The sequence below is a fragment of the Muscardinus avellanarius genome, assembly GCF_963383645.1.
Source record: "Muscardinus avellanarius genome assembly, chromosome: 4".
Lineage (NCBI taxonomy): Eukaryota > Metazoa > Chordata > Mammalia > Rodentia > Gliridae > Muscardinus > Muscardinus avellanarius.
In genome coordinates, this window is record NC_137789.1 from 144,851,975 (window position 1) to 144,864,164 (window position 12,190).

Genomic DNA, 12,190 nt, shown 5'->3' on the forward strand with positions numbered 1-12,190 from the left:
ACCTGGCCCAGGGTCCTACATCTCACCAGTGGTCCTGATTCCAGCCTCTCTGTTGAGCTCTCAACCTGAGCAACCCCAAAGAAGCAATGTTGTCAAGCTCACTCCTCTCTCCATCTCTCTGCTCCCACTAAATCTGAGGCTGACCTGGCTTCTGAGGCCAGGCAAGCTGAGGAGTCGATGTGGGTATTGGTGAGGAGCCTTCTGTGCACCTGGACAGAACTCACAGAGCAAGACAGACATGGGACTGGGGACTCCAAAGGGTGATATCAGGCTGGGGATGTAGCTCAGTGGTAGGACTGTAGCCTAGCAAAAGGATCACAGGACTATCATGCCAAGTTCAAAGTGTGTGTGTGTGTGTGTGTGTGTGTGTGTGTGTGTGTGTGTATTTGGGTATTGAACCCAGGGGGGCCCAGCCTTTTTAGTTAAAAGACTTTTTTTTGTGGTACTGGGAATTGAACCCAGGGGCATTCTACCTCTGAGCTATACCTCCAGCCCAATTTTTTTCTTTCTTCCTTTCTTTTCTCTTTTCTTTTCTTTTTTCTTTTCTTTTCCCTTCCTTCCTTTTTCTTTCTTTATATATTTTCTTCTTCTTCTTCTCTTTTATTTTTGCGGTGCTGGGGATTGAACCCAGGGGCATTCTACCGCCAAGCTACATCCCCAGCTCTATTTTTATTCTTTATTTTGAAACAGGGTTTTACTAAATTGTGGAGGGCCTCACTAAGTAACTGAGGCTAGCTGTGAACATGGAGATTATAAGCATGCTTCACCATGCCCAGCTTTATTCTTTATTTTGAAACAGGGTCTCACTAAATTGTGGAGGGTCTCACAAGTTGCTAAGGCTGGCCACGAACCTGTGATCCTTCTGACTAAGCCTCGCAAGTACTGGAATTACAAGTGTGCATCACCATACATGGCTCAAAATTTTTAAAATTTATTTTTATTATTATTAGTGTTTGTATGATTACTACTGAGGATTAAACCCAGGGATATATTCTGCCTCTGAGCTACACCTCCAGCCTTATTTCATATTTTATTTGGAAACATAGTCTCACTAAGTTATCGAGGCTGGCTACAAACCTGTGATCCTCCTATCTCAGCCTCCTAAGTACTGGGATTATAGGTGTGTGCCACCATGCCAAACTTATTTTTTATTTTGAGACTCAGTCTTGCTAAGTTGCTTGGCTGGCCTCAAACTTGTGACTTTGCCTCAGCCTCCGAAGTAGTAGGATTACAGTCATGTGCCACCAGGCCTGGCTGGACAAATTTTCCTTTAGAAGGAATGCAGGTTCCTTCCTGCAACTCTCAGGTCCACACTGGTGCCAGTGCATTGTGCCCTCTGCCTCCAATGGATGGGCAAAACCTCTCAGGTTGAGCTTCCTCTTTTTGGTAAAAGCTCTATGACTCCCTGTCTGGAGACAGATGGATCACAGGTTTGAGGACAGCCTCAGCAAGTAGTGAGACTCACATCAACTTAGTAAGACCTTGTTTTCCAATAAGAAATAAAATTGGGCTGGGGGTATAGCTTGAAGGTAAAATGCCTCTGGGTTCAATCCCCAGTAGTACACACACACACACACACACACACACACACACACACACACAATGCACCCTTAGCAGAATGCAGAGACACATACCTGTAATCCCAGTACTTTAATGAGGTCCTCTGCAACTTGGTGAGTACCTGTTTAAAAAACAAACATATACATGTATATATATGGCTGGGAGTGTAGCTTGAAGGTAGAATGCCACTGGGTTCAATCACCACTCCCACAAGGGAAAAAAAAGGCATCCTTATAACTGGGTGTGGTAGCACATGCCGATAATTCTAGTCCTTGGGAGCCTGAGACAGGAAGATCTCAGGTTTGATACCAACCTCAACCTCAACCATTTAGTGAGACCCTGTTTCAAAATAAAAAATAAAATAGGGCTAGGGGTGTAGCTCGGAGGTAGAATGTGCCTGGGTTCTATCCCTAGTACCCAGACGCGCGTACACACACACACACACACACACACACACACACACGTATTGTTTGTGAGTGTGTGTGTGTATGAGTGTGTGTATGTGTATGTGTGTGTGTGTGTGTGTGTGTGTGTGTGTGTGTGTGTGTGGTACAGTGGACTGAACCCAGAGGTTCTCTACCTGCCCTTGCTATTGGGAGGTGTCTTAAACTGTAAAAGACAACATATGTAAGATTTAACAATTATTCAAGGCAGGACATTTTGTTTTTCGTGTGTGGTACCAGGGGTGGAACCCAGGGACTTTTCTACCTCTGGGCTATACTCCCAGACCAATTTTATACTTTATTTGGAAACAAGGTTTCAGTAAGTTGCTGAGAACCTCACTAAGTAGCTGAGGCTGGCTTCGAACCTGTGCAATCCTCCTGTCTCAGCCTCCCAAGCGTGGGGATTACAAGCGTGCGCCACCATGCCTGGCAAGGCAGGACATTTTAATAAAAGTTTAGAGGTAGCTGGCATGGTGGCGCATGCTTGTAATCCCAGCATTCGGGAGGCAGAGACCAGAGGATAGCGGTTCACTGACAGCCTCAGCTACTTAGTGAGGCCCTTCCCAACTCAGTGAGACCTTGTTTCAAAAATAAAAAAACTAAAAAAATAGGGCTGGGGGTATAGCTTGGAGGTAAAATGCCTCTGTGTTCCATTCCCAATACCACCAAAAAAAAAAAAAAAAAGTTTAGAGGTTATTTGGAGAAACTAAGCATGAGTACATTGTCCTGGGAGAAAGCATAAAGGTAGCTTCAGGTTCTCTGAGGGCTCTCTGACACCCCCTCCAAGTGGTAGAGCCTGCAGGGGTCCAGTCGGCCCAGGGCAGTGGGCAGTGGGCAGTGGGCAATCGGCAGTGGTCGCCTTAACTGGGTTACTATGATCTTCATTTCTGGTTTCCCTTTGACCCAGCCTTCCAGCTCTCCCTTCCCTGCAGCCCCAGGCAAACCACTCCTCCTGGGAGCCACACTCTTGCCTCCCTTTTGAAAGTCAGGGCCAGGGGTGGGAGGGTAGAGGGCCTTCCTCATAGGAGCACTGGGCCTGCTTAATTAGTGTTTGCAAAGGGCTGCACATTATTAAATTACTAGACAATTGCCAGGAAGCCTTGGGGGCTTTGAATTCTGTGTGCTGCGCTAACTGGGTGGGAGGGACTTGCCTGGAGGGACCCGGAGCTGGGTGGTTGGGCTGGAGACTCAGGTCCTCCAGGACAGCACCTCACAGAGATCCTAACCAGGCTTCCTCCAGAAACGCCAACTTGTCCTTGGGGCTTGACAGCTGCCATTAGAGTTGTGTTTGGTTTTCCTTTCCTTTTCATAATGCCACAGTTACTCCTGAGAGGACTAGCTAGAAAGGAGAGAGTAGATACGCGCCTGTAATCCCCGCGCTCGGGTGGATAAGACAGGAGGATGGAAGTTTCCAGGCTAGTCTTCATAACACAGCAAGAGCCTCAGCCCCTTAGAAGACCCTGTTCGAAAAGAAAAAATAAAAAGAACTGGGGGTGTACTTTGAAAGTAGAATGCCCCTGGGTCCAAGCTCTGTTGCCGACCCAACCAGAAAAGACAAGGCATGCAGACAGTAGAAGCTCCCGAGGCAGGACTGCACTGGGTCCTGGCATTCCGTTCTCCCCGCCACGAGAGGGGAGCCAAGAAAGGAATCCACCCTGAGGGCCACAGCCAGTGACCCAGACAATTCATTCTGAAGGTTGTTTCCCTGGCTCACAATAGCATTCAAACATAGATATTACGTACTATATATATATATATTATATATATTACATATAATATATATAATATATATTATATTGCATATTATAATATATATTATATATATTATATTATATACATTACATATAATATATATTATATACATTATATCACATATTATAATATATTATAATTATATATAATATATATTATATATAATATATATAAATTATATATATATTTTTTTGTGTGTGTGTGGTACTCAGGGTAGAACCCAGAGGCTTTCTACCTCTGGGCTATACTCCCAGCCCTATTTTATATTTTATTTGGAAACAGGGTCTCACTAAGTTGCTGAGAGCCTCACTAAGTAGCTGAGGCTGGCTTCGAACCCGTGCGATCCTCCTGTCTCAGCCTCCTAAGTATGGGGATTACAAGCTTGCACCACCACACCAGGCCATTACGCACCCATTTTATGAATGAGGGAAAGAGAGTCAGAATGATTGACGGATGGGCCCAAGGTCACACATCCACCAAAGTCAAAGTCAAAGCCAGGAGCTGAATTCTTCCAGCGAGGCCCAGATGCCCCTTTTGCAAAGCCTAGGTTCTCAACAGGGGTTGGCAGGAGTCTGGCAGGGAAGATTTCCCCAGAGTGGCTGGGGACGGGGACGAGGGATAGTGACCTCCCCCCTTAGAGAATTTACCAAAGCAAATCTAGCCAGGTACAATAGTGCAAGCCTGTAATCCCAGTCCTTGGGAAGCTAAGACAAGAGGCCAACCTCAGTGATTTAGCAAAAAACTGGGCTGGAGTATAGCTTACTAGTTGAATACCCCTGGGTTTGATCTCTAGAGCCCCTTACAAAAGACAAAGAGATCTGCGGGGATAATTTGGAGATAGAATGCCCCTGGGTTCAATCCCAAGTACCAAAAAATAAAATAAAATAAAAGTAGATCTTAATAATGTACTTTTAGTCAGGCATGGTGGCACACGTATGTAATCTCAGCATTTGGGAGGCAGAGACTGTAGGATTTCAGATCGTGGTTCATGGACGACAGCTTCAGCTACTTAGCGAGGCCCTTTGTAACTCATTGAGACCCTGTTTTCAAAAACTAAAAAGTCTAAAAAATAGGGCTAGGGGTGTAGCTCAGAGGTAGAATGCCCCTAGGTTCCATCCCCAGTATCACAAAAAAAGCACCTTTTCCTTCTAATTATGCAAAGAACTCATGCCCAATTTTTTATAAAACAAGTAACATAGAAAAGTATGAAAATGAGACTAAAACTTGCCCGATTCTATCATCTAGAAGAGAAAAAGTACTGTTAATATTTTAAAACACATCCTTCCAATTTTATTGTTGTTGTTATTTTGTGGTTTTGGAGATTGAACTAAGAGGCATTCTACCTCTGAGCTATATCCCCAGCCTTATTTTATTTTATTTTATTTGTGGGTCTGGGGATGGAACCCAGGGACATATGACCTCTGAGGTACACCCCTTGCCCTGTTTTTTATTCTTTATTTTATTTTATTTATTATTATTATTATTTTTTGGTGGTACTGGGGTTCCTGGAAGCCCTTCTACCTCCGGGCTACACTCCCAGACCTATTTTTACATTTTCATTTGGAAACAGGGTCTCCTAAGCCAGCGCGCGCGGCTGGCTTCGAACCTGCGCGATCCTCCTGTCTCTGCCTCCCAAGCGCGGGTGTCTCTGCCTCCCAAGCGCGGGGATTACAAGCGTGCGCCACCACGCCCGGCTTTTATTCTTTATTTTGAAACAGGGTCTCACTAAGTTGCAGAGGGCCTAAGTAGCTGAGGCTGTCCGCGAACCGCGATCCTCAGGTCTCAGCCTCCTGAATGCTGGAATTGCAAGCGTGCGCCACCATGCCCAGCTCCTGTTTTATTTTTTATTTGGAAACAGGGTCTCCTTAAATTGTGGAGCGCCTCACTAAGTTGCCGAGGCTGGTCACGAACCTGCAATCCTTCTGTCTCTGCCTCCCAAGTACTGGGATTACTGGCATGCAGCACCATGCCCAGCTCCTTCAAAATATTTTTAATGAACAATGACTCTTTTTTCCCACCAGAGACCTGTGCAGTACGTGCTGTTTTACAACCAGCAATAATATGACAGGAAGCCAGAAGGTCACATTGGGAAGATGCTTCTTGTTAAAGGGGCTTGAGACCCTTCCAAAGAAGAAAGGCTGAGAGGCGCACCGTCAAGACCTCCCCTGTGAAGCGCCCACCTGCGTCCAGAGTCCTTGCCTTTGCCCCTGGGGGTGAGGGTGGGCGCAGGGCTTGGCTGGAGGGTCTCGGAGGCACAGAGGCTATCACTCGTAGGGCCTCCAGGCCTGGAAGAACATGGACAGAAGGGAGAGGTGAGTAGTGGGGCCTCACTGGCTTCCTTTCTACCCAGGACTTTTTTTCTTCTATTTATTATTATTATTATTACTGTGTGTGTGTGTGTGTATGTGTGTGTGTGTGTGTGTGTGTGGCTAGAGACTGAACCCAGGGCATTCTGCCCCCAAGCTACACCCCCAGACTGATTGTGTGTGTGTGTGTGTGTGTGTGTGTGTGTGTGTGTGTGGCTAGAGACTGAACCCAGGGCATTCTGCCCCCAAGCTACACCCCCAGACTGATTCTTTTTTTTTTTTTTTTCAGTACTGGGGAGGGAACCCAGGGGCATTCTACCTCAGACCTATACCCCCAGCCTGGTTTTTTACTCTTTATTTTGAAACAGGGTCTTACTAAATTGCAGAGGGTCTCAGTAAGTAGCTGACTGAGGTTGGCTGTGAACCCGGATCCTCCTGTCTCAGACTCCCAAGTAGTGGGATTACAAGTGTGCATCATGCCCGGCTATTATTATTTTTTTGTACTGAGGATTGAACTCAGGGGCATTCTACCTTTAAGCTGCAACCCTAGTCCCATTTTATTTATTTATTTATTTATTTATTTAGTTAGTTAGTTAGTTAGTTATTTTTATTTGTGTGTGTGGTACTGGGGATTGAACCCAAGGGCATTTTTATCTCTGAGCTATACCTCTGGCCCTATTTTTATTTTATTTTTAAAATTTTATTAATTTATTTTGTGGTACTGGGGTTTGAACCCAGGGGCATTCTACTGCCAAGCTACACCACCCTCCCAGCCCTATTTTATTCTTTATTTTGAAACAGGGTCTCACTAAGCTGTAGGGGGCCTCACAAGTTGTTGAGACTGGTCACGAACCTGTGATCCTCCTCTCTCAGTCTCCCAAATACTGGGACTACAAGCATGCACCATCATGCCCAGATCCTATTTTTATTTTGAAACAGGGTCTTACTAGGTTGATGTGAGTCCCACTACTTGCTGAGGCTGTCTTGGAACCTGTGATCCTCCTGGCTCAGGCTCCCAAGTACTGGGATTATAGGTATGCACCACTACACCCAGTCTTTTTAAAAATTTGTAACAGGACCTTGCTATGTCACTGAGGGTCTAGCTATATTGCAGAGGCTGGCCTCGAACCTGCGTTCCTCCTGGCTCAGCTCCCAAGTACTGGCATTACAGGCACACACCACCACTCGGGGCTCAGGACTTGAATCTCCCCAGGAGCAGAACCCTTTGCAGGATGGGAGCAAAGCATTTGCCTCACTGCCCAGGTAACAAAGTCCAGCAGCCTCTGCCTTCCTTAGAAGCCTGTTCAAATCAGTGTCAGGGTGAGCCTGCTCAGCTAGACCGCGTCTCCACGGGAGGGCACCTGTTCCTTATGGGGTTTGAGGTCATTATAACCTCTCACTCTCAGCATCCTGGAGCCTTTAAGAAATAACGATTAATGCTTTCTCTCCGGCTCTAGGTATTTACAGTGTGCCCTCAGGCTACCAAGAAGCAGAGTTTGCTCAAGATGACAGTCAACCGGAAGAAGCCTCCCTCCCTGCTGCAGAACCCTGCGCTGCAGGCTGTTGTCTGTATCGAGACCCAACTCACTCAGGACCCTGGAACTCATGAACTTTACCTCCGTCCTTTTCCCCATCCAAAAGAGCGCTCGTTAGGAAACATAATCCACACCTGCCGCCGGGACTGAGGAGAACATTTGGGGTTTTGCAAGAGAGGAGGGAGAGTTGTTGCTTTTAATCCAGTCTCAGGTGATTTGATCAGCATAGATTCAGTCCTTTCTAAAAACACAGGGGCTAACGCTGTTGTGGATTATTAGCGGACCAAGTCAGAAATCTTCCTACCCTGGACCTGGGAGTCTCCTTGGATCCTTCACCACCTTCATCCCATGATGCTTCAGGGCAGAAGCAGGTGTGGCAGCCCACACCTCGGTAAATTACGAGGGGAACAATGGCATTATCCTCTCCTGAAATTTCACCTGTACTGGCCCTTGAACACAGTGGAAAGCACCTTGCGATGTTGTTCAATGCGGTGATATAGTCTCTCCCTCAATTTAAAATTAAAGTGCCCATGTGTTTGTGGAAGATACTTTGGGCTGCATGATATTTTTAGTTTTTTTTTTTTTCTTTTTTCTTTTTGGTACTAGGGATCGAATCTAGGAGCATTCTGCCCCCAAAGCATACCCCTAGCCCTTTTTATATTTGATTTTGAAACAGAATCTCACTAAGTTGCTGAGGCTGGCCTAGAACCTGTGATCTTCAGTTTCAGCCTCTCAAGTACTGGGATTATAGGCATGTGCCACCATGCCTGGCTTGCATGACATTTTTTTTTTTTTTCAGTACTGGGGATGGAACCCAGGGGCACCTCCAGCCAGATTTTTTATTCTTTATTTTGAAACAGGGTCTCACTAGTTGCAGAGGGCCTCACTAAGTAGTAGCTGAGGCTGTCCTCGAATCATGATCCTCATGTCTTCGCCTCTCAAATGCTGGGATTACAAGTGTGCGCCACCATGCCTGGCTTGCGTGACATTTTTATAAAAACGTAGCAATTGGTTCTAGTGGACAAAGATGCCCTGTAATTCAGGATGGGATCATTGGAGCTATTATTTTTGGTTCTGGGGATTGAACCCAGGGGCATTCTGTCTCTGAGCCATAAATTCATCCCTTTTTAAAAATTATTTATTTATTTTTTGCGGTACTAGGGATGGAACCCAGGGCCATTCTACCTCCAAGCTATACCCCAGCTCTATTTTTTATTCTTTATTTTGAAACAAAATCTCACTGAGTTGCAGAGGGCCTCACTAAGTGGCTGAGGCTGTTCAAGAACCTGCAATCCTCCTGTCTCAGCCTCCCAAGTACTGGGCTTACAAGTGTGCGCCACCACGCCCAGCTCTCAAGCCCTTTTTATTTTGAGGCAGGGTTTCACTAAATTGCTGATGCTAGCAATTTAGCAATCCTCAAACCTGTAATCTCTCTGTCTCATCCTAAATAGTGGGATTAAAGGCATGTACTAGCATGCCTGGCTTGTTGAAACTATTTTAAAAATTTATTTATTTATTTATTTATTGTACTGGGAATGGAAGTTAGGGCATTCTTCCTCCAAGCTACACCTCCATCCTTTCTTTTCTTTTTCTTTTTTTTTTTTTTTTTGGTGGTATTGGGGGTGGAACCCAGAGGCTTTCTTCCTCCGAGCTATACTCCCAGACCTGTTTTTTATATTTTATTTAGAAACAGGGTTTTACTAAGTTGCTGAGAGCCTCACTAAGTAGCTGAGGCTGGCTTCAAACCTGTGCGATCCTCCTGACTCAGCCTCCCAAGCGTGGGGATTACAAGTGTGAGCCACCACGCCCGGCTACCTCCATCCTTTTCTTTTCTTTTCTTTCTCTCTTCCTTTCTTTCTTTCTCTTTCTCTTTCTTTCTTTCTTTCTTTCTTTCCTTCTTTCATTTTGAAACAGGTTCTCACTCAGTTGCTGAGGCAGGCCTTAAACCTGTGATCCTCCTGCTTCAGCCTCCTAAATATTGGGATTACAGGCATGTACTACCACACCTGATTTGTTGAAGCTATTTTGCTTACTTATTTATTTTTTGGTACTGGGGATGGAAGCCAGGGGCAATCTCTCTCTGAGCTACACTCCCATCCCTTTTTATTTTTTTATTTTGAAACAAGTTCTCACTAAGTTGTTCAGGCTGGCCTCAAACCTGCGATCTTCCTGTTTCAGCTTCCCAAGTTCTGGGATAATGGGCGCACGCTGCCACACCTGGCTTTGCCGAAGCTATTTTTAAAAAAGAGATAAGAAAAGAAAACCTTGGCCACTTTAATATGTTAAATACACACCCAATTATTAATTCTAAAGACTTCTCCAAATCAACCTAGATGAAACTTTTTTCACCTTTTCCCCTTCTCAGAAACATTTAGACCTCCCCTATGGCAATGACTACCAGGAAGTCTCTGCCCTGTATGTCAGGGTAGCACAAGTAATTCAGCAAAAAAGCAGCCCGGCTGCTGTAGCTTGGCATTAGGATAAGTATATCTTAAGAAAGTTCTTATGCAGACTTGGCTTCAGGCAATAAAACGTCATAGATGTATAACTGTAGCAAGCGAAATTTCTAGGGAGCAAATTAGGCTGAAAACATCTTCTAGAGATGGCAAGAAAGGAATTGTACACCACCCCAAAATAAGGCAAGTTATGCAGTAAATGTTTCATTTATTGGCCTTCTTCCATTACGATTAGGGTTAAAAGACATCTTGTCAATAAGAAAAGTGTATTTGCGGAGCACTGAAGTCTTTTGGAGAGCTGTTGCTGCCATGAATGCCTATAGCAGCCGTGATCAGCTTCTGAAAGCAGGCGATGAACCCCGGCACAGACACGGGCGCCTCCCCATTGATCCCCATTGGGATCACCTGGCATTATCTTTCTATTTCCTGGCCCCGTTATTAGCTGAAGCAAGGTGATCAAGCCAGGCGCTTGGGAGAAACATCAGAACAGAAGACTGTTCCTCAAGGAGGTGCGTGCCTCCCCAAGGCCCTTGGTGGTGTGCTTCAGGGGAGGGGGAGAGGACGCCTATGATGTGGGCCTTCTGGTCTACCCCTTCCTTCTGCTAAAACGGAGCCCTCCCGGGTGCCCCATTTTTAATGTTCCTATGTTGGCGAAGGGAGGTGCTTTTCTCAAAGTCTAAATAAGGAGCCATCACCCACGCAGAACAAAAAGCAAGCAAAAAATCTCCCTATGGAATCAGGACTTTGGGCTCTAAACATTTCCCCATCTTAGAGCTTCCTTGTGTTTTCAGCTTCTTTTCTGGCTTCCCTCAGTCAGCACACTCCCTGCATAGATAACCAACCCAGTGGGAAACAGATCATCCATCTTGGAGTTTGCATCTTTAAAGGAAAACCATACAAGGACACAAATACACTCACAGGCACACGCGTGCATCTCACTGTCAAGGGTAATTTAATCGAGGCTCGCCAAAAATTGGGGGAGCTGAAAATGGTTGTCAACACCTAAGCCCTCCCTCTGGTTAGTCTGAGCAGGCCATCCTTGTTTTTCCTAAGTTCCAAAGTCAGTTTCTCAGTATGGTTTGTCTTCTTTGCTAGCGTGTTGGGACATTCTCAGTTATAACTGAGGTGTGGGAGGAATCTAGGGGATCTTGGACTCCTTGAATATTAAAAAGCAACTAAGAAAATATCCAGTCCAAACACCACGCCCTGCAGGTGAGCCGGGATGAAGGAGCCGCAGGTAAGATGGAGTAGGTCCTCCTCTGTCCATGTGTCATGGAATGCCTTTCCCTATTTCAGTTGGGCCCTCAGCTGTCCAGCATCAGTTCCCCATGGGAACAGAAAACCAAAAGAAGATTTACATAAACTAACTTTCTTCTCACACTCACTGACTGGGATGAACAAGGACGTCCTTCCAGGCCCCCAAGGTAAACTGGTCTCTTGGTCATTTATGTTTTAAGGCAAAATGCAGATTACTAAGAGCAACACACATTCATAAAGAAAACTGAAATGGAGCCGAGTGTGGTGGCACACACCTGTAATCCCAGGACTCAGGAAGCTAAGACAGGAAGATGGTGGGTTCAAGGACAGCCTCAGCAAGTAGTGAGACTCTCATCAACCTAGTAAGACCATGTTTTTTAAAAAAAAATAGGACGGGGGGGTATAGCTCAGAGGTAGAATGTCCCTGGGTTCAACCTGCAGTAATACACACACACACACACACACACACACACACACACACACACGGTTAAAGAGGAAGAAGACAAAGAAGCAAAGTAGCAGGGGATGAAGAGGAGGGGATTGCTCCTTACAGTGAAGGAGCTGGGCTGGCCCCAGGAAAGCCCTTCACTGGCCCCTCTCCCCCATCCTGCCCACCTCCCAGTGTGTGGGGAGAGCCCCCTGTAAGGCTCCCGCTGACATCAGAACCAGTTTGGTTTCCTCCTCCTGTCTTGAGAATCTTTGCCATTTGGGCAGAACTTTCAGTCCCATAAACCCAGAGTCATGAGTATCTAGAGAGGGCAGTTGCCTCAACACTTGGACTCAAGCCAACTGTTGAGATTTCACACCAAATCTATAAATTACACATCCTCATAGTGGGCCAACCTGAGTTTTTTCCTTTTGAATATTGTCTTACCTGGTTG

At 45.7% G+C, this 12,190-nt stretch overlaps 1 long non-coding RNA gene across 1 annotated transcript in view; it reads right to left on the reverse strand.

Annotated features, from left to right (window-relative positions):
• Positions 1 to 5,229: 5,229 nt before the first annotated feature.
• The window catches only part of LOC308262127, a 253,083-nt gene continuing 246,122 nt past the window's right edge, over positions 5,230 to 12,190 (reverse strand). The window contains exon 2 of the long non-coding RNA XR_013961689.1: positions 5,230 to 5,504. This is a non-coding gene — a long non-coding RNA (uncharacterized lncRNA). The remainder of the gene's footprint in view (positions 5,505 to 12,190) is intronic.